At 45.7% G+C, this 26521-nt stretch overlaps 1 protein-coding gene across 2 annotated transcripts in view; it reads left to right on the top strand.

The window, feature by feature from the left end:
- The first annotated feature begins 2260 nt into the window (after positions 1-2260).
- The window catches only part of LNX1 (ligand of numb-protein X 1), a 126119-nt gene continuing 101858 nt past the window's right edge, over positions 2261-26521 (top strand). For both annotated transcript variants that reach the window (XM_088659373.1, XM_088659379.1), the window contains exon 1: positions 2261-2398. The gene's annotated coding sequence lies outside the window, so the exon portion shown is untranslated. The remainder of the gene's footprint in view (positions 2399-26521) is intronic.

A 26521-nucleotide genomic window follows, 5' to 3' on the forward strand; every position in this document is an offset into this window, starting at 1 on the left:
CAATGAGTGTACAGGGCTGAAATGCCAAACTCAGTTCTGTGCTGAAAAATAACAACAAATGCTGAATAATATACAATATTGCGCTATGTGCTTTGCATTTGTTTTAATGTCTCTTACAGAAGATTGACTCTTGCTTGCTTGTAAAGGCACTGATCCTTTCACCAATTGTCCACAGGTTCAGTGTAGCTTTTGGTGCAAAGTTTCAAGCCTATACTGTTTGCGAGGATGTTAAGTCTCATTCAGCTCAGAGAAAAGCTTTCCTCCCTCTCTCATGACGCTGGAATTCATAGGAAGCTGCGGAGAGGCCCCGATGTTGCTTGGTGTGCGCTTTGCTTGTTCCTGGGTGAGGGGCGGGCCAGGGAGGGGCATCAGCGCTGGCCGATGACGACCCTCCCTGGCTCGCCCCTCGCCCAGGAACAAGCAAAGCACGCGCCGAGACGGTGAGCGAGCAAGCTGCAGAGCGAGGCTTTTTTAAAAAAACTTGCTCCGTGGCTTGCTCACAGCACCACTCTAGTGGTGGGATCCTCTGCTCGTGGCTCCGCATCCCCGTACAGGCGGCAGCATCCCCGTATGGCGCTGGGGATGTTTGCCGGCAGTTCCGCTGCGTAGCACGCATGTGTGGAGCTGCTGCGTACGACACGTGTCGTGTGCTTCCTGTGCAAGTGTCATGCACGGCAATGTCACACATGCGTGCTGCATGGGCGACACCCCACCCTCCGGGTGCATGCCCACGCTGCCGCCCTGGGCGCCGAGAAGTGTTCGCCCCTGGGAAGCTGAATGTTGGGAGGGGGGAGGGTTTATTGGTTCATGGGGTTTCCCTTCCTCACTCTTTTTTATTATGCTGGTCCGGAAAGGCCTTCATTGGCTCCCAGTACATTTCCAAGCACAATTCAAAGTGTTGGTGCTGACTTTTAAAGCCCTAAACAGCCTCAGGGCAGTATACCTGAAGGAGCGTCTCTACCCCCATTGTTCAGCCCAGTCACTGAGGTCCAGCTCTGAGGGCCTTAGGGCGGTTCCCTCACTGTGAGAAGTGAAGCTCAGGGAATCAGGCAGAGGGCCTTCTCGGTGGTGGCGCCAGTCCTGTAGAACGCCCTCCCATCAGATGTCTAAGAAATAAACAACTATCTGAAGACATCTGAAGGCAGCCCTGTTTAGGGAAGTTTTTTAATGTTTGGTGTTTCATCATGTTTTTAATATTCTGTTGGGAGCCGCCCAGAGTGGCTGGGGAAACCTAGCCAGATGGGTGGGGTACTAATTAATAATAATAATAATAATAATAATAATAATAATAATAATAATAATAATATTTTTATGTTGTGAACAACCCTGGGATCTACGCATGAAGGGCAGTATACAAATTTAATAAATGAATGAAATAAATAAAAAGATTCAAGACAGACAGAAGGAAGTTTACTTCTTCACACAAGTTGCTCCTACCAGAGGCAGTAAAGGTAAAGGCTATCAGTGGCCACTAGCTACAATGACTATGTCCTGCCTCCTCTGTTGGAAGCAATATGCCTTTGAATACTAGATGCTGAGAGTCACAGGCAAAGAGGGTGCTTTTGGGGTGGATTAGATGGTCCATTGGCCTGATCCAGCAGTCTCTTCTTATGTTCTTATTAACTCATTAACTCAACGAGTCTTCAGAGTATGATCACATAGGATTGCCTTGTAAATCACCAGCCCCCTTTCCAGCTAAGTAGAATGCATTCCTGCAGAATAAGGGGGAAAACATAAAGACTCTGGGTGTCTCTCTTGGCTGAAGAACTGCATTGCAAAATTCAGAGAATTGCCATGACATTGTTTTGGTTCACATGTGGTTCTGGAAAGTGCAGGTTGGGTAGGTTCACCTTTAAATCCTCCCTAACGATGACTGAAATAATGGCTTGCTCACAGCCCCAAAGCATGCTTCTGCCCAAGCTCCAGTTTGAATTGGAAGACTTCCGGCTGCATGCTGATGCATAGCACTGTTCCTGGGCTGGCACAGACAGTAATTTGTCATAGAGGCTTGAACATCATATGATGGCATCATTGCCAGCTGTAATGCACATGCTCGTTCTTTAGTTAATCTCTTTTCAAACTGGTTTTGGAGCCACTACGAAAACGTGCAAAGTCCTGCTGACCTGAGAAAACAACAGGATGAGTGCACACGGGACGTAACATTTCCTCTGACTTGCCGCTGTCGGGTCTCCCCTTTTGCCTTGTTTAGAGTTGTTGCTCTTGCAAAGTTCCATTTCCTACCTCTGAGTTCACATCCTCCTTGTTTCTTCCCTCTTCCTTGCAGGAGAAATGTACTCTGAGAAGCCATAGCCCTTCTCCCTGCGGCCAGTGGCAATTCCATCCCCATGCAGCTCTGTTAGATGTAGAGGACCCAAGCCCATGTGACCAGCTTCACAAGGTACGCTTTGATAATTTATGTGGCATTCCATATCAGTGACTTGGGGCCAAACTAGACAATCTGTGCCCTTCAGTGCAGGGTTGGGTTTTTTGGGGGTTTTTTTACATAAATTGCCAGCATGATCTTAACTGAGGCATTAGTTTGTGGAGGGGGCTTTAACCCTTGGTCCTTGCTAGAGGATTGGGAGTCCTACCCAGGTAATTTGCTTGTGGTAGGACTCCTATTCATTTCAATGGGAGCCCCCCCCCCGAAGAGAGCACTGTTTCTGCCCTTACAAAGCCACATTATCTCAGAGACCCAGGGCTAAGTTGGATTCTGCAGCCAGATAATATCCAATATTTAAATTGTGATGGGATTTAAAACAAAACTGAAAACAGCCCTTAGGAGAGTGATCTGGAGTTGGTGGAGGATTCTCGACTCTTTCCCTGCCTGCTGTTTTTCTGCTCATAATCCATCTTCCCAACTGTTTCCCCTATCATCACAATGGCAGAAGGCAATTTGGTATCCACATTTTTTTCTCCTTGTATGGAGAAAAGCTGCTGAGTTCGCTCAATTTTTAACAGAAAAGGGAGTCAGCAGGGAAAGGGTTAAGCACACCCCCCCCTTCAAAAACGTGTTTCCCTCCTCATTGATGCTTTTCTTTTCTTTTTAGAAGATGGGAAAGTTACACTTACATGTAACATCCAGGTTGTCTCCCAGTCTAAAGGCCTGTTGAAGAGTCAGCACCCGTCTTGTATGTTGCTCCAAGTTTTGCATATTGCAATGAGCGCGTCAACCTTGCATGCAGGCAAACTATATTGTTAGGGGAAGATGGTTAAAAACACATTTGTCCAACAATTTCTAGTTATGGGTCTGTTTTTTTTTCTTTTGTCCCACTGCTTTACCCTGGAAAACCTGTTGTTTATTGCTGAACTGGAGCAAATTGGTTTTTACTGTTGTTCTGATGCAGCGGCAAACAGTGGGTTTTCCCAGGGGGAAGCAGGGGAACACAAGAAAAAACTCTTAGACCCATGTCTAGGAATCGCAGGAAAAATGAAATGAAATACAGTGGTACCTTGGGTTACAAATGCTTCGGGTTACAAACGCTTCAGGTTACAGACTCCGCTAACCCAGAAGTAGTACCTCAGGTTAAGATCTTTACCTCAGGATGAGAACAGAAATCACGCGGTAGTGTTGCGGCGGCAGCAGGAGGCCCCATTAGCTAAAGTGGTACCTCAGGTTAAGAACAGTTTCAGGTTAAGAACAGACCTCCAGAACAAATTAAGTTCGTAACCAGAGGTACCACTGCATGGGACAAACAGAAGTATGGGCGAGCTCTTAATGTGCCCGGCAATATCACCTCTGGAAGCTTACAGCCACGCTGGGGATTGTATGGAAGACTGAGGGTGTGAATTAGCATCACAACATCACAACTCTGTATACAGCCTCTGCACTTTGCATTTCCTTTCATTTTTATTAATTGAATTTATATACAACCCTATACCCGGAGGTCTCAGGGTGGTTCACAAAACAAGATCACAATATATCAAGTCAAAATAAAAACAATAATCCAATAACACCCTCCCCCAAAGAGCCACATTTTAAAGGGTATAGGATGTTGATTAGATCAGCCAAAGGCCTGGTTAAGAAGAAATGTTTTGCCTGGCGCCTAAAGGTCTATAATAAAGGTGCCAGGTGAACTTCCCTGGGGAGAGCATTCCACAGACGGGGAGCCACTGCAGAGAAGGCCCGTTCTTGTGTTGCTACCCTCCAGATCTCTCACGGAGGAGGCACACGAAGGAGGGCCTCAGAAGATGATCTCAGGGTATGTTCATATGGAAAGAGGCGGTCCTTGAGGAATTGCGGTCCTGAGCCATTTAAGGCTTTATAGGTCAGAACCAGCACTTTGAATTGGGCCCGGAAACTAATCAGTAGCCAGTGCAGTTGGACCAGGATCAGTGTAATATGCTCAAACCATCTTGCTCTGGTGAGCAGCGTGGCCACTGAATTCTGCACCAGCTGCACCACGGGGCTGAAAAGCACTCCCCAAGTAACACCCTCTGGGAACGACCCTCCAAACAGGACTGGAACCACCGCAAAGCGGTGCCACCCACCCCTAGTTGCATGAATGTAGTGGCTTGAAAAAGTTCTTTCATATGATTCCAGCTGGGTTGTTGTTAGTCTGCTTGGAACCCCTATATAGCTGGTTCCAGAAGTCAATCATATGAGTACTTCCAGCTATAGGAAGGCAATGTTTACCAACATCTTACACCACAATCATATATGTATAACATTCATGTGACTTCGTATTTATGATCTTGAGCAGCTGCAGCAGCTAGGAATCCCCCCTCACTCCAACTCTTGAGTCTACAGTCATACCTCGGTTTAAGTACGCTTCGGTTTGAGTAGTTTCAGTTTAAGTACTCCGCGGACCCGTCTGGAACGGATTAATCCACTTTCCATTACTTTCAATGGGAAAGCTCGCTTCAGGTTAAGTACGCTTCAGGTTAAGTACAGACTTCCGGAACCAATTGTGTACTTAAACCGAGGTACCACTGTATTTATTTCTTAAGATTGAATTGGTTTATGCAGCCTGTGTCACCTATCCAGGATGCACCATAGATGCGCATTTTTAAATGTGCACAGTTTCTGTCTTTCTTAAGCCAGCAAAGGTTGGGTCATTGTATTCTACAATATCCCACACAGATCGGAATGGGGCAGATCCAGTTTAGCCGCAGAACCATAACTCCCTGTTTGGGTGTTAACATAGAAATAAAGTCCTGAGTCTTCCTTGTCCCCTTTCAACTTCCTCATTGGGTGTTAACGTAAAATAAAATGACTCTCTTAAAAAAATGTAGACATCATTTCCATAATACATATCCTGTCAGACTGAAAGGTTGTTGTTGTTGCTTTTTTGTCACGGGTGTAATTCTTCCCACCCAGTTACTCTAAAAGCTGCGTTAAGGCAATATGCCCAATTCCCAAATTATTGCTTGCCTTTTTTAGTTTCTCTTCAGCTTTCAGCAGAGTCGATCATATATGGTTGCCAATCTTCTGATCAACACTGCAATTACCTGGTGCCTCTTGTGACATTATTATGTTGAATTAGAAGCTGCTTGGCAAGGTGCTTGCAGATCCTAACTTGTTTTCTAGCTGGCAACTTGTAATGACAACTTCATTCCACCACCACCCCACCCCCAAATAAGGATGTGGAGAAGGAAATGTTTGTGTTTCACAAGTGTATGTTTTGCTAGGAAAGCTAATGACAAGAAATATTTGATTTGAAGTAAAAACCTGGTATGAAAATATACAGTGTGAAAACGTGGTACAAGTGGCTTACAGAACTCTCTGCTACAAGTAATAGTTCCAAATGAGCTCAAGATGGCCCTGTTTAACCAGTCTATTTGGGATACCCAAGTAATGTCACATGGGCAAAAATAAATGGAATATCCAATCATTAAGCTGATCGTATAAGCAATCTTATCCCAGATTTCCCCCCATTTAGGACAACTCCACCACATGTACAAAATGTTAGGGTTCCCCTCCACTCTTTCCAGGCATGATTCACACTTTAAAACTCCATGTCTGAGTGCCCACTTTTTAGGCCCTAGCTTTCCCCATGTGCAAACCATTCTGCAGAAAACATTTGCTCCTATTGAACACTAAAGAGGAGGTTTTCGTTCGTGTGTGTGTGTGTGGAAGCTAGGGACAAAATAAAAGGAGCTTAGATAGGGAGTTTTAAGCGCTGATCTGTGCCTAGAAAGAGTGGGGTGGGGGAAAGTGAGTGTGGATAAATCCATAGTCTCTGTCACAGTGGCCTGGGTGGGCTACTTCAGAGTAACGACTCCACACGGCTCTGCATTTTATCTTTTTATTGGTGCTGCGTATTTACAGTCTCTTTCCTTCAGTTCTAACCAACATAAATGTCCAGCTGAAAGTATTGAATAATTAGATGGTAATGTGCCTTAGTGATCTCTGAATGAATGAATGATTCATTCATTTATACATTGTATTCAATGACTGCAGAGCCAACAATATGCACAGAACTCTTCAGTATTGTTATAAGTAAAAATAAATAAATACCCGGACCCTTCTGCTGCCTCCCACCCCACCCCCAGAGCTTAGATCTAAATTTTGGAAGTAGAAAAGACCATACAGAAAAGGGCAGGGAGAGACACACTAGCTGTGGATAAATGTAAGCAGCTAAAGCAGGCCCTTGTACTTACTTACGCTTGTCTGTCGTTTGGGTTATAGTTGATCCTTGAGACTGGGGTCAAGCCAGAGGTTTCACAGAAAATGTGCACCTGGAATCTAAAGGAGAAAAATAGCAAAGGTGCTACAGGTACATACATGTGCGGAATACTGACATTTCTGCAGCTTCGCAATGTTAGGGTATACAGTCGTACCTTGGGTCTCAAACTTAATCCATTCTGGGAGCCTGTCCGACTCCCGAAACCATTTGAAAACCAAGGCTCGGGTTCCGATTGGCTGCAGGAGCTTCCTGCAGTCAAGCAGAAGCTGTGTCAGATGTTTGGCTTCCAAAAAACATTCTCAAACTGGAACATTTACTTCCGGGTTTGCGGTGTTTGGGACCCAAAACGAACGAGTACCAAGGCGTTCGAGAACCAAGGTATTTGGCTTTAGTTATGAATAGGGCACATGGCTGAACTGTGCCAGATCCACACAGCTGATAGAAGATGCTCTTGAGAAAGGAGTCTTGTAGAAACAGCCATGTGATCTCCTATTTTTCCAGTGAAATATAATCTTCCAATATTCAGCTCGTTTTCAGCAACTACAGCAGCTATATTCCACTGTGACATTATAATGATGTATCAGCTGAGGCTCTCTTTTTTTTGTTTAGAGTCTGTGTTTTTTACTAGAACTTCCCACCCAGGGTGAGAATTATACTCCAGGGCAAGAGAAGCTGGACTCTGGGTAGTACCACTTTACTATCAGGGAATGAGTAACGCTGCCTTAGGAAGGGCAGTTGTGAAATCACACTAAGATTCTGCAAATTTTCGATTTACTGCTCTTTTTTTGAAAAGAAGAAACAGTTACTGCCAGCTGTTTTTTCTTTTCTCCCCATAAAATATGAATGGGAAGAATCAAAACTGCATACTGCCAGCCGCTCTCTACGCCAAATTCTCTTACAAGTTTACCAAGGCCTGTGGTTCCATTTTGGCTGATCAGCAGAGTGTGAAGGAAAATCCATCTGCTGTTTTGATTCTAAAATAAATAAAAAAACATACTTCAAGCAACTCTATAACCAGATAGGCTCCATCCTAATTACAAGATTGCAAATTACTCACAAGTAGCTGCTAAGAAAACTGTATGGCTTGCCCCATTAGTAAATGTATTTTAGGATCGAAGTCGGGCATCCCCAAACTGCGGCCCTCCAGATGTTTTGGCCTACAACTCCCATGATCCCTAGCTAACAGGACCAGTGGTCGGGGAAGATGGGAATTGTAGTCCAAAACATCCGGAGGGCCGAAGTTTGTGGATGCCTAATCAAAGTCATGGGTTCTTGGCAAAGGAAGAACAACAGCAGGAGCAGCATTAAAAACAACAACAACAACAATTTATTTATACCCCGCCCATCCGGCTGGATTTGCCCAGCCACTCTGGGTGGCTCCCAACAGAATATTATTATTATTATTATTATTATTATTATTATTATTATTAAAGCAATAAAATATCGAACATTAAAAACTTCCCTAGACAGGGTTGCCTTCAAATGTCTTCTAAAAATCAGATGGTTGTTGATTTCCTTGACATCTGATGGGAGGGTGTTCCACAGGGCGGGTGCCACTACCGAGAAGGCCCTCTGCCTGGTTCCCTGTAACCTCACTTCTTGTAGTGAGGGAATTGCCAGAAGGCCCTTGGAGCTGGATCTCAGTGTCCGGGCTGAATGATGGGGGTGGAGATGCTCCTTTAGGTAAACTGGGCCAAGGCCGTTTAGGGCTTTAAAGGTCATCACCAACACTTTGAATTGTGCTTGGAAACGTACTGGGAGCAAGTGTTCAGTAAAGCAGATGAGACATAAAAATCCCATTCTTTCACTAAGAGTTTGATTCTGTTCTCTTCCACCACCCTGCCCCAAGTGCAGGAAACTGGGCAGCTGCCTTATACCAAGTCTGGCCACCTAGCTCAGTATAGTCTATATTGACCAGCAATAGCTTTCTTTGTTTCAGACTGGAGTTTTTCCCAGTTGTACCTGGAGATGCCAGGGAATGAACCTGGGGCATCCTGTGTGCTACACATGGACTTTCCCATTGGGCTGCAACAGCCATTCCATAATACAATGCACAGCAGTTGAAACTTTCCCACTCTGCAAGCTAGGTCATTCATGCTCCTTCAGCTTGCCAGTGCCTCTTCCCAAAGGCAAATCAAATCAAAGATGGTTCAGTGCATCTTCCATCACATGAAAGCATATGAACAATAGGTCCATGTAGCTCTGCCTATTTGACTTATGGAAGCTTACCAAGATGTCTTTCCCAGCCCCTCTTCCCAAGATGCAGTCCACAACATCTAGAACAGTGTTTCTCAACCAGTGTGCCTCCAGATGTTTTGGGACTACAACTCCCATCATTCCTGACCACTGGTCTTGCTAGCTAGGGATGATGGGAGTTGTAGTCCCAAAACATCTGGAGGCACACTGGTTGAGAAACACTGATCTAGAAGATGCCATATTGGCTATCACTATCTTAAAGGTAAAGGGACCCCTGACCATTAGGTCCAATCGTGACCGACTCTGGGGTTGCGGCTCTCATCTCGTATTATTGGCCAAGGGAGCCAGCGTACAGCTTCCAGGTCATATGGCCAGCACGACAAAGCCGCTTCTGGTGAACCAGAGCAGCACACGGAAACGTCCTTTACCTTCCCGCTTGGAGCGGTACCTGTTTATCTACTTGCACTTTGACGTGCTTTTGAACTGCTAGGTTGGCAGGAGCTGGGACCGAGCAATGGGAGCTCACTCCGTCACAGGGATTCAAACCACTGACCTTCTGATCAGCAAGCCCTAGGCTCTGTGGTTTAACCCACAGCGCCACCTGCGTCCCTTCCACCCCTATCTTAGTGGATATCAATAAGCACAGTAATATATTGCAAATAACTTTTTGTTCCCTCTGCCAATGCTCCAAATTCCATGACTTGATGTGGTTCCAGCACTGGTTCAACTCGAGCCCAAAACAGAGATGCCAGGTAGGGATTCAGACCACCCAACGGTGGTCAAATGAAGAAACTCAGGTGAGGACAACCACATTACCCATGAAGTCTCCTTTCACCAATAAGTCTGAGCAGGTCATATGTTATTCCCTGAACCCTGTAAAACACGGGTGTCAAACACAAGGCCCGGGGGCCTAATCCGGCCCGCCAGACCTCGTCATGTGGCCCGCATAGCCACCGCCGACAATAGCCGCTGACAGTAGTTCTGGAGCCTGCGATTGGCCGAGGGTCAAAACCGGGGGCTATCACTATCTTAAAGGTAAAGGGACCCCTGACCATTAGGTCCAATCGTGACCGACTCTGGGGTTGCGGCTCTCATCTCGTATTATTGGCCAAGGGAGCCAGCGTACAGCTTCCAGGTCATATGGCCAGCACGACAAAGCCGCTTCTGGTGAACCAGAGCAGCACACGGAAACGTCCTTTACCTTCCCGCTTGGAGCGGTACCTGTTTATCTACTTGCACTTTGACGTGCTTTTGAACTGCTAGGTTGGCAGGAGCTGGGACCGAGCAATGGGAGCTCACTCCGTCACAGGGATTCAAACCACTGACCTTCTGATCAGCAAGCCCTAGGCTCTGTGGTTTAACCCACAGCGCCACCTGCGTCCCTTCCACCCCTATCTTAGTGGATATCAATAAGCACAGTAATATATTGCAAATAACTTTTTGTTCCCTCTGCCAATGCTCCAAATTCCATGACTTGATGTGGTTCCAGCACTGGTTCAACTCGAGCCCAAAACAGAGATGCCAGGTAGGGATTCAGACCACCCAACGGTGGTCAAATGAAGAAACTCAGGTGAGGACAACCACATTACCCATGAAGTCTCCTTTCACCAATAAGTCTGAGCAGGTCATATGTTATTCCCTGAACCCTGTAAAACACGGGTGTCAAACACAAGGCCCGGGGGCCTAATCCGGCCCGCCAGACCTCGTCATGTGGCCCGCATAGCCACCGCCGACAATAGCCGCTGACAGTAGTTCTGGAGCCTGCGATTGGCCGAGGGTCAAAACCGGGGGCGGGGCTGCAGGCGGAGGCCGGGGCGCTGGAGCCGCGCTGACGGCCTTGGCCAGGGAATTTCAATTTCGAATGAGGCTGAGGGAGGCGGTGGCACAGCGGCCAGACGGGGAAGTGAGATGCAGGAGGAGGAGGAGGAAGCCCGCCGAGGAGGTAGGAAAGCCCTACAGGCGCCGCCTGCAAAGTTGGTGCCGGGAGGTGGGCGAGCGAGCGGGCGAAAGGGATGCGGAGTGAGCCTGAGGGGAAAGTAGGCGAAGCGCAACAGTCACTCTTTTGATGGAGCCGGGTTTCTCTTCCCTCTTCCCCCATTTTCTCCTCATAGACACTCGGGAGGGTGCCTGGCTTTTGCTCTGCCCCCCACCCCCTGGCCGCCCTTTGGCTTCTCAGTTCCGGCGGAGCTGCTCCCCGGGGGGCGGCCGGGAGGGAGGCGGTGATGACGGCACAGGTTCCTGCTCTTCCCGCTCTGCCGCCGCCTCCTCTCAGCCCCTCGTGATGTAGGGCTCCAGATGGAGTCGCCTCGCGGTTTGAGTAGGTGGGAGGGGATTTTTTTTTGGGGGGGGGGAGGTTTTCAAGCCTCCTCTGCCTGCAGTCCCGGTAGGGAGAGGCGGCGGCGAAGATGACAACAGCGCGGGTGGGGGGAAGAGCAGCTCTGAGGCGAAGATGCACGTCTGCTGGGGCTGCCGCCGCCTTCCTCCTCGGGAAATCCGCTGCCCTCCCTCAGCGCGAGGGGAAGGGACTCTGGCGCTGAGGAGGGAGGATGCAAAAGCAAAGCAGGGAGTTGGCGCTGCACCGCATGTTGCTGCCCCTCTCCAAAGCACGGGGTGGGTTGCAGCGTGTGGCATCCTGCCTAGCGGGGTTTGGGTGTGCGCAGGGCGGGAGAGGGAAGCCCTCTTTCCATCTGCAGGTTTTTAATCCCAGCAGTGGCTTTCTCCTTCCTGCTGAAGGTTTAGTTGAGTCCCCCCCCCCGGAAGCTGTTGATCCCCACCTTTTGCTCAAATTTCCCTCGTTTACATCCCCTCCCACACACGCGCCACGACGCAGGAATGTGATCCCGTGGGGGCGGGAATGAGCTTACATTATTGCAAAAAACAGTAATAATTGAATGCAGTGACAATAATTTATGATAATAAAGAGTGGACACATAGTCCTACAGACACAACCGGCCCTTTGAGGGTGACCAAACTGCTGATGTGGCCCCCGATGAATTTGAGTTTGACACCCCTGCTGTAAAAGATTCCAACTAAGGCTGGCTTGATAGCTAACCTTCTTGCTAACTACAGAGCACATTAACTCATCCTCAGCTGTGCATGTTCTCAGTCTCTGTCGTACTTTGTGACTTTTAGTTGTTTATTTTTATCTCCGTCTCTATAGCCTCACAATATTAGTAGATTAACTAACGGAAGTGAGTTGCTTAACATTATCCATTCAGGTTTGTGGCTGAGTGGAGATTTGAACAGTAGCGTCTCCCCACATCGACAGGTCTTATTATTTTGTGACGTAGCTGCTATGCTTTTGTACTTGCTGCCAAGAATATATAAAAAATATCCAGCCAAATGGTTGACCTTTTCTGCATGTTTACATAGTTCATAAGTGACCTCTGATGCCTTGGGGGGTCCATCACTTGACTGTTACATAAGCACAAGGAAGCACAATTTTGTGGGCAAAACATTGTAGATGCTCCTGGGAGTGACAGTGGCATGTACATACATTGGTGCTCAAACAATGTCTTGGTTGCGTAATAAAACATGTGACAGTATTGATTCCTGGTTTAGAATGCTCCAGTTAGTCATAGAATCAGAATTGTAGAGCTGGGGTCACCTAGTCCAACCCCTTGCAATGCAGAAATGCCAAATAAAACATCCATGACAGATGGCCATCCAACCTCTGCTTAAAAACCTGCAATGAATGAGAGTCCATTGCCTTCTGAGGAAGTCCATTCCACTAACAAACAGCTCTTACTGTCAGAAAGTTCTTCCTGTTGTTTAGTTGTCACTTATATTGACTTATACTGATCAGCCCCATTTCTTAAATATATTTAGTTGTTTGTTTGAAGCTTGTGGTTGTGATGTCATCTTTTTTTGCAAACAACGATCAGACAAACCTGAGATGAGGCTTTTGTTTCTCAAACTGATTGCATGGTGGCTCATTCAAGAAAAAAAGTTGTATATGAAAAAATAGTATACCGTATTTTTCATTCCATAAGACACACTTTTTTTCTTCCTAAAAAGTAGGAGGAAATGTCTGTGTGTCTTATGAAGCGAATGCATGGTCCCTGGAGCCGAATTGCCCAGGGACTAAAGGCAGATCGTGCTGCTTCTTTTTTTTTTTAGAAAGAACTAAAGGCTAACAAGGGGGAAAGAGAGCAAAGGAACCCACTCAGCAGCTGATTGAAAGAGATCGGGAGGGAGATAAGGGAGCTAGCTCCCTTCCTGGCCCCTCCCGGCCCCTTGCCTAGGCCTCAATTGTTGTCTGCAGAGGAAGACATGTGACTGGCTGATTAGATTATCTGTCTGGAAACTGTAGAAATAGGCCCCTTTCCTTTCCTAGAGAAGCTGCAGAACTTTGAACCCCATAAAAACAGGATTTTTTTCCCTTTGCAAGGAAACTCAGCAACTTTGAGCTTATCCTAAAAAAAATGGAGCTTTCCCCCTTTGCAAAAAAGATGCACAACTCTGAGCTGATTCCCCCCCCCATGGGGCTTTCCCCATTTGCATAAAAGCTGCACAACTTTGAGCTGACCCTAAAAAATGGAGCTTTCCCACTTTGCAATAGAAGCTTCCTCAAATATTTAATTGGGGGGGGGGCAAAGGCACCTAGGCCTCTAGGAGTTGGCTGCTATGCCTAGGACAATTCAAGCAAGCAATTTTTTTCTTGTTTTCCTCCTCTAAAAGCTAGGTGCGTCCTGTGGTCAGGTGCGTCCTATGGAGCGAAAAATACTGAATTTTATACATTGAAAATCTGGCTCTGTGGATATTGCTACATTCAATAGGCGGGTTTAAAACCTTTGTGTCTGTTTTCTCTTCACAAACTCCTCCTTGATGTACTCCTAAACACCTTTTTAAAAACAAACTCAGGGCCCAGAAACTAGAGAAATTTAGTTGCGCTCAAGTCCCAAATTGAAATCATTAGGATGAACTAACCACAACTTATTTCCCACTCATTTAAGTGGAGTTAAAAACATTACAGTACTAGCTTTCTCTGGATGTAGACTAGTGCATGTTAAGTATTAAACAAGAGCAGGGGGCAGCAAACCTTTTCAGCAGGGGGCTGGTCCACTGTCCCTCAGACTTTGTGGGGGGCCGGACTATTTTTTTTCGGGGGGGGGGGGAATGAATGAATTCCTATGGCCTACAAATAACCCAGGGATGCATTTTAAATAAAAACACACATTCTACTCATGTAAAAACACACTGATTTGTGGACCGTCTGGGGGCCGGATTGAGAAGGCAGTTGTGCCGGATCTGGCCCCTGGGCCTTAGTTTGCCTACCTATGAACAAGAGAATCTGTGTGTTTATGAGCTTTTTTTTTCTTTGCCTCACAGTCTTGCAGCCATACTGACCCAGAGAGAGAGAGAGAGAGAGAGAGAGAGAGAGAGAGAGAGAGAGAGAGAGAGAGCACGCATGTTAGGTACTTTTTAATCTCAGGAAGATCTTTGAATAGTCAGACTTGCTTGAATATGGTAAAGAGGCCTTAAACCTTCAGTCTTCCCCATGAAAGAAAACAAATTCCCTCTCCCATACAAACAACTAAAGAATTACCAAGTAATGCAATACATTTCCACATCAGCATTATATGTGGGAGCAAGATGGTTTAACAGAAGGGTCTGCAGACTCAGCAGGGTGAGACGGTGAGCTTGAAATATTATTTTTGGGATGTTCCCACATAATGAAACAAGAAAAAAAAAGGTTTGTTTAACTTAGAACTGCTAAAAGCGTTGGGATTTTTCCCCCCAGTCACCAAAACTTTTTAAAAAAAATATCGTTGTCATAAAGGGCTTTCCGATTAATGTCAGTCATGTGCATACCTTTGTGGAGGGGGTTAAAATATAAAAATTGTTTCCCTGGATCAGACTGTGGCTGATCTGGAATGACACTCTGTTTCCAACAATTGCGAGCCAGATGACCCTAGAATCTCACAAGCAGAGAATTCTGTTGAGAGCCACCCCACAGTTGTGTTCCCCCATCCTCTGGCATTAAAAGTCTCTTAGCTCGAAACATGCTGGTCCCATTTAAGCAGTCATGACTAATAGCTCTTCTTCAAGATCCACTGATTATCTTCTTCTAAAGTACTGAGTCTCTTACTAGAAAGGAACCCATCAGTGACATGATAGATACAAGCACATTGAGTGGTTCCAACTTGGGGGCCTCATTTTCCTTAAAATGTTGTGACTTATATCTCTGTAAGAGCTAGAAAAAATTGCATTGAGACAAAGCATACTTGGATTGTGCTGTAAATGCATATGATTGGGCCACTTGCCTGTGTGGTTATCAAATCCTTACGTTGACAATTTACTAAATAATCAGCTGCAAGGAGTCAGCAACATGGTGCTCTCATGAGCCTTCCCTGGCATCTACTGGACCCCCCTCCCCTACTCTTCCCCACTGAAATTAGGCTTGAAAGAAGCCCTCTACTCTGGCCGATAGAATGGGTTGTGGTGTGTGTGTGTGTGGTAACCACAACAGTTTCTCCTGTGTGCAACTGTGCCCATGTGCTCAGGAACATCATCAACCCCCAATGTGCTTGAAAATCCTGTGGTTTTATTTCAAACTGGTCCTCAACTAGGTAAAGGTAAAGGGACCCCTGACCATTAGGTCCAGTTGTGACCGACTCTGGGGTTGCGTGCTCATCTCGCATTATTGGCCGAGGGAGCCAGTGTACTGTATAGCTTCCAGGTCATGTGGCCAGCATGACAAAGCCGCTTCTGGCAAACCAGAGCAGCACATGGAAACGCCGTTTACCTTCCCGCTGTAGCGGTTCCTATTTATCTACTTGCATTTTGACGTGCTTTCGAACTGCTAGGTTGGCAGGAGCTGGGACCGAGCAACGGGAGCTCACCCCGTCACAGGGATTCGAACCGCCGACCTTCTGGTCAGCAAGCCCTAGGCTCAGTGGTTTAACCACAGCGCCACCTGGGTCCCTGATTTGATTTGCTGGCATCACAATGAACCAAAAAAACAGAGAGTCTGTCAGTGCTTTAAATACCGGTATGCATTGTGCTATAAATTTTCATGGACTTGAGCCCCCAGCACATGAATAATCTCAGGAAGGAGTTGTGTGATGCTGGCATGGGGCTAGAGGTATAATCCTGCATCCCCTTTCAACATGCTTTGCCCCTGCATGAGTAACTCATGAAAGAAGGTTATTATAAGCCAAAATTTGCATCTAGCTCTATTCAAACTGGTCACCTGGTGCTAAAGTTAGGTTAATGGCTTCCCTTGTCTGGGCTGAAAAACTGATTGTACAGAACCAATTTACAAAACTGTAAAAAGCTGGAGAAAATGGTATTGTCTTAAGACAACATGAGTATATGTGTTCTACTTCTGGTCTGCAAGATAATAATCTCTCCATGAGTCACTATTTTTAAAAGGAAGTCTCCTGTTTGTCTTTTTACATGCCCCCTTAGGGATGTCCATTTTGTTTCTGCTGCAGAAGATAGATGGTTTTGGCCCTTCATTGGTCACCCCTAGGAATGAACAAATATGAAGAATCAATGGCCCCTTTCATTCATTTTTATCTCTTAAAGACCAAGGCAACCTCTTGCAACCTTTGCAATTGCAGTTGTCTTTTCCATTGCCTGTCTTCATAAACATGACAAATGATGCTTTGCTATGAGTAACCAGTCTTGTCCCAATAGATAAATCTGCTGCCAGAATGGTCTTTGCAGAAATGCTCCTGGAGGCAATGACTTTTCTTTGAGAAAACTTTTAGCTAAGGGTCTTTGGAACCCAGATTTAAAATGCAATGTCAATGACAACCTTGGATGTATTTGGAGGAAGTGGGGACCAAAATGCAAGCGGAGGAAATAGGATTTCCTCAAATGGTTATATCGACCATGCAAGTAATGCAAGTAAAGCCACAAAAGTTATTAGTTCACACATTTGAGATAGCCTGCCTGGCCTCAAATACCTGTGTTAGTTATTTACTGTTTAAAGGAAAAAGTAACTACCTTACAAAAACTTCTTTGTCTGGAGACAGTTCCTATTCACCAGGTCAGTGACCCATTTACAAGCCTGAACAAATGTTCTTCAAACAAGCTTCACAATGGTTTCACCCAGTGCTACTTTTCTAGAAAAAGAGGTGCCGGAACTCACTTCATTCTCTTAGAATGGCAATGGTGCCCACCTGAGAGGTTCCGGAACAGAGTTCCGGTGAATTCTGGCTGGAAAAAAGGCCCTGTTTTTCCCCCCAAACCTACTTCATTGGTATAAGTCAGAGTGAGTTCATTACCTAATGAAGCAGCCAGCTTTGACGGATTAAATTGTAAGATAAGAAGTGCCGGAGCTGTGTTGCAAGCGACTGTGATTTCTCTGGACATGCTTAACAAATACTCTCTTCTCCTGCAAGGCAGAAGATATCAGAAAAAGAAAAGGAAAAAAAAGTTTGGCTTACCACCTGAAATAAATGTTTAGCCCTGGAACTATAAGCAGGCACTGTGGCTGAGTTTCTACCTTAATTTCAATGCTGATTAAAAATATGTACTTCATATAAGGAGGCAATGACAGGAGGCAGTGGGAGTGTTGGTAAATATACTGCTGAAAACAAGAGGTTATAATAATTTTGAATACAGCATATCAAATATCAAACTCCCTCCCCCCCCCAAAGTTTTATATTTCTCAAAAAAACAAAACCCCAACCACCCACACTTAATATTCTGTGCCTGTTGAGCATGCTCAGTCTTCACTGGGCTGTAGGTTCCCTCCCTTAAGCTTTTCATTTTGTGCTTCTGCAAACTTTGGTATGCTACCAAGCATGCTGACACTGCCCTCTCATTCCTCAGTGGCCCCATTTTGGCTACAATTCTGTCATTAATCACCAGCTACATTTACTATTAGCGGAAGTGATGGTTGCCATCGGTAGTGTTCATAGCTGCCAAGTTATCCCTTTTTTAAAGGGATTTTCCATTATGCTGAATAGGCTTCCTCGCGAGAAAAGGGAAAACTTGGCAGCTATGAGTGTTTATAAATGTGCATTAACGACAATAATTTTTGACCCACCAGTTAGGGCACCTCTTTAGTTGATCAACACTTTACAAAAACGATTCATCCAATTCTAATCAATTAAACCTTTAAAGCCTATATTTTGTGGTAGGAAAACAAAAGCTTTTGCCAAGTGTGTCAAGACCTGAACAGACTCTTTTTTCATGCTTTATTCTAGCAGAAAATGTAAGAAGTGAGAGCAGATTAGAACAGGACAGAACTTCTTGTTTATATTGTCGTCCATCTGCTTTGTGCCTCACATTTTTACTTGCAAGTTCTAGATTGTGTTTCGTTGGCACTATATCATGCACTAGCAAGAAGGAAAAAATAAGCACTTCATATTTTTTTTTTTTTGCTATTATTGCTTAGCTGAAGTATTATTTCATTTTGGTTTAGGACTCATATGGCAAACAGAGAGTATCTCATTAGTCTCACTGCTTTACCGCTGATGCATTTTATCTGAGCTATGAGAAATTGAGACCCATTCTCAAGTAAAGCCATACATGGGGTTTTCCCATGATAACTGCATCCAAATGTACATCTGAGGATCCTTGTGAATGCCAGCCACAAGGGTGATTCCGAAATTTAAGCCACAGAAGGGTCATATTATGTTTCGGTCTCACATGTGACATGTGATCAGGCAGAGCACTGAAATGATTCTGTCCTCCAGGACAATTGCGGCCTGTGGTTCTTGAAATGTAGGCTATCCTCTTTATTCCTATATATCCCAGTCCAGAAAACCCATTCCCAATTAGGGAATCCTGTTATACTATCCAATAATTGAATTCTGTTGCCGAGTTCAGAAAAGCCACTTCCAATCACTTTCTTAAGTTTTCAGTGGGAGGAATACTATAAATAAAGGATATTTTTCTGTAAACTCCCTCCTCTACACCTCCACCCTGGTTTTCTTCTGGTAGTTGATCTAAAATTGTTTATATATAACTTTGATCATGATGCTACCTCGCATAGTCAGAGCATATCCACATCATAGCAGCTGTTCACACAGTTGTGGTGGTAACCATGTCTATAGTGCGGTGAGTGTATCTCCTTGAGGCAGCTCTTGCTAGCTATGGTTAGTGTCCTCAAGGGCGTAGTGTGTTTTTTTTTACTTATTTATTTTTTGATTTCTAAATATACAGACGACACACTGGAGACTATCACGTTTTCTCTCATTTGCGAATACAGTGGAAGCTCAGTTTTCGAGCGTCTCGGAAGCCAAATGTTTTGGAACCAGAACTCTGAAAACCTGGAAGTAATTGCTTCTGTTTTCGCCTCAGAAGTCGAATGGCTTCCAAGGTGCATTTCTCAATTTTCACCATTGAAATTGCTGACAACCCTTTGTGCCTCGGTTGTCGAAAGTTCTAGAAGTCGAACGTTCTTCCGGAATGGTTTACGTTCAACAACCAAGGTTCCACTGTATAAGGAAAGCCCCTTTGGATTAGACCAAAGACCTATGCAAGCCAGCGTCCTTTTTTCTCACAGTGACCTACTAGATGCCTATGGGAAGGGCACAAACAGAACATGAATGCAAGAGTCCTGTTGCTCACATTCTTCAGCAGTTGGTATTCAGAGGCCTACTGCATGCATAGAGCTGGACCATAGAGCTGGACCATAAAGAAGGCTGATTGCTGAAGAATTGATGCTTTTGAATTATGGTGCTGGAGGAGACTCTTGAGAGTCCCATGAACTGCAAAAAGATCAAACCTATCCATTCTGAAGGAAATCAGCCCTGAGTGCTCCCTGGAAGGACAGATCGTGAAGCTGAGGCTCCAATACTTTGGCTACCTCATGAGAAGAGAAGACTCCTTGGAAAAGACCCTGATGTTGGGAAAGATTGAGGGCACTAGGAGAAGGGGACGACAGAGGACGAGATGGTTGGACAGTGTTCTCGAAGCTACGAACATGAGTTTGACCAAACTGCAGGAGGCAGTGGAAGACAGGAGTGCCTGGTGTGCTATGGTCCATGGGGTCACGAAGAGTCGGACACAACTAAATGACTAAACAACAAACAACTGCACGCACCCATCATGGTGGATACCCATTGGTAGCCTTACCCACCATGAATTTTTCTAATTCCCCTTTAAAGCGATCCAAGTTGGTGGTCATCACTACATCTTGTGGTGGTCAGTTTTATAATTTAACTATGTGCTGTGTGAAGAAGTCCTTGCTTTCGTCTGTCTGGACTCTCCCACCGTTCAGCTTCATAGGGTGATGATCCCTGGTTCTAGCATTATGAGAAAGGAAGAAAAAGTTCTCTCAATCTACCCCCCCCCCCCGAAAAACGTGCATAATTGGATAAACCTCTGTATCTTGTCCCTTCTTACTCACTTCCCCCCTCTGCCAAACAAAAAATGCCCCAGTCCCCAGATCGTATTCCTTGCCATATTTCTCAGTTACATTGGAACCAGGGAAAAGGCTTTGCACACATTTGTGAAAGAAACTTAAGAATGGAAATTGGCACACACTTCCAGATACATTATTGTGAACCTGAAGCAATAAAAATGGCATGTTTTTACTTTCTTTCGTTCTCAGTGCCCCCTGCCAGTAACACTTAGATATGGCTTGGGAACCCCAAGGGCTGGCTCAAGAAAGTTTGAAGCCTAAGACAAAAAAATCCAAAGAGCTCCATTTACTGTCTCTTGCACAGCTGCCGTTCATTTCAATGGAGTTTGAGAAATATGGAGATAATGCTAGCCTACTTTACAAGGTTTTGTGATGATTAATACTGAGAAAATGTACACAGAGAGCTTTGAAGATATGAAACGCACCATATAAACATTGAGTATTTCATGCTTTCAAGTCTCTCCAAGAAAGGATCCCGGGTGGAGTTTGCCTATCAGGCCTTTTAGTATTTCAGGAAATAATGTGAGGAGAGAGCAGAGTGTCTTCTTATAATGTCAAAAGAATTCTGTCTTGATACTTTGGTGGCCTAAAGTGAGTATGTACCGTGTTTCCCCTATTTTAAGACGTAGTCATTTTATAAGACGTAGCAGGATTTTTACACTTTTGCGGAATTAAGCCATACCCCGAAAATAAGCCATACCCCGAGCCACCTGGAACTGGTTGCTGCTGTTGCTGCTGCTGAAGCGCCGTGCAGCTCTCTATCCGTCCTCGCCCTCAACTGCTAATTTCTCCCTCACACACGGGCAGGGGGGGGGAGAAGCAGGAGGAGGCACAAGCACCGCGCGCTCGGCCCTCTTTCGGCGTCGCCAGGCGAGCCGCGCTGGGAGCCTCCCCACTCTTCCCAGAACTTTTTTACACTCGAGCGCCCGGACGGGGAAACCCCTCGGTGTCGGGAGCCCTGCTGGCCCCTTCCGCGCTGCCGGAATGTTGTGGGGCCGCATGGCCCGAAGCAGAGCAGCGGCGGGTGACAAGCGGCGGCAGGAGCCGCGCCGCCGAAACGTGGGGCCGCATGGCCCAAGGCAGAGCGGCGGCGGGTGACAGGCGGCGGCAGGAGCCGCGCCGCCGAAACGTTCTGGGGCCGCATGGCCCAAGGCAGAGCTGCGGCGGGAGGCCCGCGGCCCCTTCCGCGCCACCGGGGCGACAGGTGGCGGCGGGAGCGCTGCTGGCCCCTTCTGCGCCACCGGACCGCACGGCGAGGAGGCCTGCCGCCCCAGCGCCCGGAACCGGCGGCTGCGGAGCAGAGCGCGCCGCAGCGCCGAGCCCTCAGAGCGCCCAGCAGCGCTGGGCGGAGCGCCGAGCCAGCGGCCTGGCCTCTTCCTGCCTGCCACCCCACCGCCCGGAACCAGCAAGGAAGAGGGGAAAGGGGCACCTGGGAAGGAGTCGGGAGGGCCCTTGCTGCATGAGCCATGGGCACGCGGCTCCTTCCAAGCACAGTGAACGCCGCGCCTAGCTTTGAGCAAGAGGCATGAAATGGACGCAGCGACGAGGGTGATGGCTGCGCGGGCGGTGGCCGCGTCACGTCTCCTGGTGGCCGTGGGGGCTCTCGGTGCTGCCTTGCCCGGGCCCCGCATTCCCCGGAGGCCTTCCGCCTCGCCAAGCTCGGCCGGCCTCATGCGGTGGGTGGAAGGCGCGCGGGTGGCCTGTCTAAGGCCGGGCGGGATCCCTCAGCCCTGCTCATCTTTATGCATTTACGGTATTTCGCGAAACACCCCCCTCCCAAATAAAGCAGCAGGAACCTTGGAGCGGTTGAGGGGGGGGATGGGAGAAAGATTTTTAAAAACCAAGACAAAGGCATCACCTCTTCCTGGCCTGGCCAGGGAGGCCTGCCGCCCCACTGCCCGGAACCATAGGTACCATAAAAATATAATAAAAACAAGACATCCCCTGAAAATAAGACACCGTGTGTTTTTTTGAGGGAAAAAAGTTATAAGACGGTGTCTTAAAAAAGGGGAAACACGGTAGGGCCTAGATTTACAGATGCATGCATGCATTCATGTACTTTTGAGATTAATATCCCATCACATGGCTTCAAAGGAGCTATAAGATGAACACAAACAGTGGGAGTCCACAAAGTTCTGTTTTCTGGGCATCATATAATTGTACATTTGGAAAAGTACATGTTAATTCCCCCAAATGTTTACATACATGCTTAGAAGTATGTTTTAAGCAGGAAACATTTTAACCATGTATTTATTATACATTACCCCCAAACCATTCTTGCTTCGAAATCCCGATGTATTTTGTTTTGTTTTGTTTACAGTTTTACATTCTCCTGCTCATTCTCGTCTCTTGTTTTTCTTAACTGTATCCTGTTGTAATATTCCCTTTGGAAGGCCTTTTCTAAGAGTATTTTTGTACAGATTTTGAAAACTTCCTTCCTGGCTTTTGCATCCTCTCTTCAGATGTCAAAATTTAGAGATAATGGTCCTTTGCTAAACTTCTCAGGAGATGAGGGGAACGGACAAGACCTTATAGTCTCTTCTCCACACAACTTACTTAATTTGTAATGTGCATAAAACCTTGTGTGTTAGAAACAGTGCCTTACTGTTAGATGTTAGCAAGGAAGAGACATCAACATCCAAGGCAAGCTTTTAAGAATATGTCAGCATTTTCTAATCCATTTTTCCAATCTTCCATGGAGCTTTGGGGAAATGACGGAGACAGTATTTAAATGACAGTTGAAGAGCCTCCTTCCTTTTAATCTAAAAGCATACAGTATAAAATAGTGTGTTCTGTAAGAACTAAGAATTAAACTCCAAATAATTTAAATAGCTGCTGTTGAAACCAGAGGTGAGTTCCTTTAAATATGTACTAGATGAATCATTGTTATAAGCAGTGCTTTTTTTCTGGAGGAAAAGTTAAAAGTGTAGCACTTAGTGTAACAACTTCATGGTTGTTATACTGGTTATAACTGGTTATAAGCATTACTTGCTTTGAAGAAAGTGTGTGCTGGTACTGTCAATTAGCAGCATTCATTTGCTGCACTATTGCTCCTCCCCTCCCATTATTGTTGCCGCTGTCAATAATAGTCTCTTGTCAGAAGAATAAGCAGCAGCAGCAGCAGCAGCAACAACAACAACAACAACAACAACAACAACAACAATAACATATCATTATGCAGCCCCAAGCATTCTTGGATGACACAGATTATTTAGATCCACTCCAATCTGGGTTCAGGATTGGCCATGGGACTGAGTCAGCCTTGGTTGGCCTGATGAAGTTTAGCCTTTGCAGAGTTACCATTTCCAGCAACCCTTAGCAAACTACATTGCCCAGAATTCTTTGAGGAAAAGAACATGCTTCAAAAGTGCTTTGATGACACAGGGTGTTCACAGCCCTAGTCTTCTCCCAACTTCATACAACACAACAGCGATATTAGCCTACTGCACTGATATTTAGGCCAAGATTGGTGTGCACCTCCTAGGAGCGCAGGCAGTGCTGGTGGCAAACAGATGCAGCAGAAAAGAGAATGATGCTGTGTGTACATTTGAACGAGTTAGTAATCTATACACATAACAGGAAAAATAACTGGCTTGTCAGAGGCTACATTCTGGTGCTACATTAGTTTCCATTTGCTCAGGAACGGTTGCAATTTGCTATGTTCTATTCCTAGCAAATAATCTTTATTCCCCACCATCCAACCCCAACACATTGTTTTTCCAATGGCTAGCATCCTTGGGTGTGCCCTGTGGGATTTTTTTATTTTTATTTTTTACTTTCAATCATTTTTTCAACAGCAAACTCCCAGGCCATATTAGAAACTGCTTTTGAAAGTCCTGTGGGTTTCAAATGTGCTCCGCCATGTGATATGGGGTGTGTGTTGTGGTTTGAAAAATATAATCCCTTAGTGCTCTTAGGCATGCATAACTAATTGTGCTGCTCTTTGGATGGCAGCCAGTGAATCGAAGCATAGTTGCGTGCATGGTTGTATTCAACCCCCCTTTAGTTAGAATGGCTATTAATACTGTGAACTTTGGAGAGAGAAAACGTAATTGTCTCTAGACTGGTTATGTAACATGCTTGCTTTTCAATTCACCTAATGAATGTGCTAGGAGCAGAGATTAATCCTTGAATTATATATATATATATATATATATATATATATATATATATATATATATATATATACATACATACATACACACACATGGCGTGCTCTTCAAAGCATTACATATTATCATAGATACAATATCGCAGACTCGTCATAGACAATCAGATTTTAATGGGGCTTTTTCCTTTTTCTATTTATTGGTGTATGGGATGATAGGGGAGTTATAGTATCTCTGGTGGGTCTGATGATCAAGAAGGCTGCTGCTGCAAGTGCTTTAGAGGGAAAGGTAGCCCATCTAGGAGAGGGAAAACTCTGGTCCTAAACTCCCACTGCCTCGTGGCTATACTCATTCATGACAAAGGTTTTGAGAGTAAACCCCAAGGATAAATTTGTAATTGCTGCCTTGCAGAACATCTTCAGGAGAATAAAGGGCCAAAGGAGTAAACCCTAAACAAATCCAGAGTGGAATCCCTAAGTCTTGTACATCTCCTTCCGGCCACTCCTGTTGCCAAGCTGGTGCCAAATGTACAGTATTGTTCTGCTTCCCTTTGGACCAGGGGTTCCCAAACTAAGCCCTGGGGGCTGCATGCGGCCCAATCGCCTTCTCAATCTGGCCCGCAGACGGTCTGGCAATCAGCATGTTTTTACATGAGTAGAATGTGCCCTTTTATTTAAAATGCATCTCTGGGTTATTTGTGGGGCCTGCCTGGTGTTTTTACATGAGTAGAATGTGTCCTTTTATTTAAAATGCATCTCTGGGTTATTTGTGGGGCATAGGAATTCGTTCATTTTTTTTAAAAAAAATATAGTCCAGCCCCCCCACAAGGTCTGAGGGACAGTGGACCATCCCCCTGCTGAAAAAGTTTGCTGACCCCTGCTTTGGACCATATCAGTGAGGCCAAGAGGGAGGTTGTGTCACCAAACAACCCAGGACCTCCCTACATACTGCCCAGGCTTACACTCTGGAAAAGTCACTTCAGTGCTGCTAACGCAACAAAAAAACAATGTGGGAGGCAGCAGTTACAAGTTACTGATCTCTGCAGCCACAGCTGGTGCTGTAATTCTCCAGCCATTTGACTTCACCCCCGGAGGCACACTCCATTGTCTCTCTACAAACCGATGCCAAAAAATTTATAGGTGATAAGAGATTATTGTGGCTGTGAGGAGGTATATAACCTTTTCCTGATCTTCTAATAAGACTGCTGTTTTCATGTAACCAAGAAACAATGAGGGTCCAATGGCAACATATAGCACATTTATTTATTTATTTATTTATTTATTTATTTATTTACTAAAATTTATCCACAACTTGATTGTAAGAAACCTCAACGTAGTTTTCCCTACATGTTTGAGAATGGACTCTCATATTTATTAATCACTGGTTGTATAAAATACACCCAAAATTTACTGACATTGCATCATGTTCCTAATAGGAATATTTATCTCTGATATATAAGATTCCATGAAATATGGGTGCAGTAAATTTCCCTTTCTTTTCACTAGGAAAATGGGGTGTGGAGCATTACTTCTGTAGTCCGCTTCTTGTCCATACTATGTTATTTCAATCTGTACTGAAGGAAAAGCATATTGAGAATCAGGGCTGGTCTAGGATTCCCTGGTTCTGAATGGGGTAACTGTGCCCCTGAAGGACCAGGTGCGCAGCCTAGGAGTCATTTTGGACTCACAGCTGTCCATGGAGGTGCAGGTCAATTCTGTGTCCAGGGCAGCTGTCTATCAGCTCCATCTGGTACGCAGGCTGAGACCCTACCTGCCTGCAGACTGTCTAGCAAGAGTGGTGCATGCTCTAGTTATCTCCCGCTTGGACTACTGCAATGGGCTCTACGTGGGGTTACCTTTGAAGGTGACTCGGAAACTACAACTAATCCAGAATGCGACAGCTAGACTGGTGACTGGGAGCGGCCGCCGAGACCACATAACACCGGTCTTGAAAGATCTACATTGGCTCCCAGTACGTTTCCGAGCACAATTCAAAGTGTTGGTGCTGACCTTTAAGGTCCTAAATGGCCTCGGTCCAGTATACCTGAAGGAGCGTCTCCACCTCCATCATTCTGCCCGGACACTGAGGTCCAGCACCGAGGGCCTTCTGACGGTTCCCTCGTTGCGAGAAGACAAGTTGCGGGGAACTAGGCAGAGGGCCTTCTCGGTGGTGGCGCCTGCCCTGTGGAACGCCCTCCCAACAGATGTCAAAGAGGAAAACAGCTACCAGACTTTTAGAAGACATCTGAAGGCATCCCT

The sequence above is a fragment of the Zootoca vivipara genome, chromosome Z1 (genome assembly GCF_965207765.1).
Source record: "Zootoca vivipara chromosome Z1, rZooViv2.hap1.1, whole genome shotgun sequence".
Classification (NCBI taxonomy): Eukaryota; Metazoa; Chordata; class Lepidosauria; order Squamata; family Lacertidae; genus Zootoca; species Zootoca vivipara.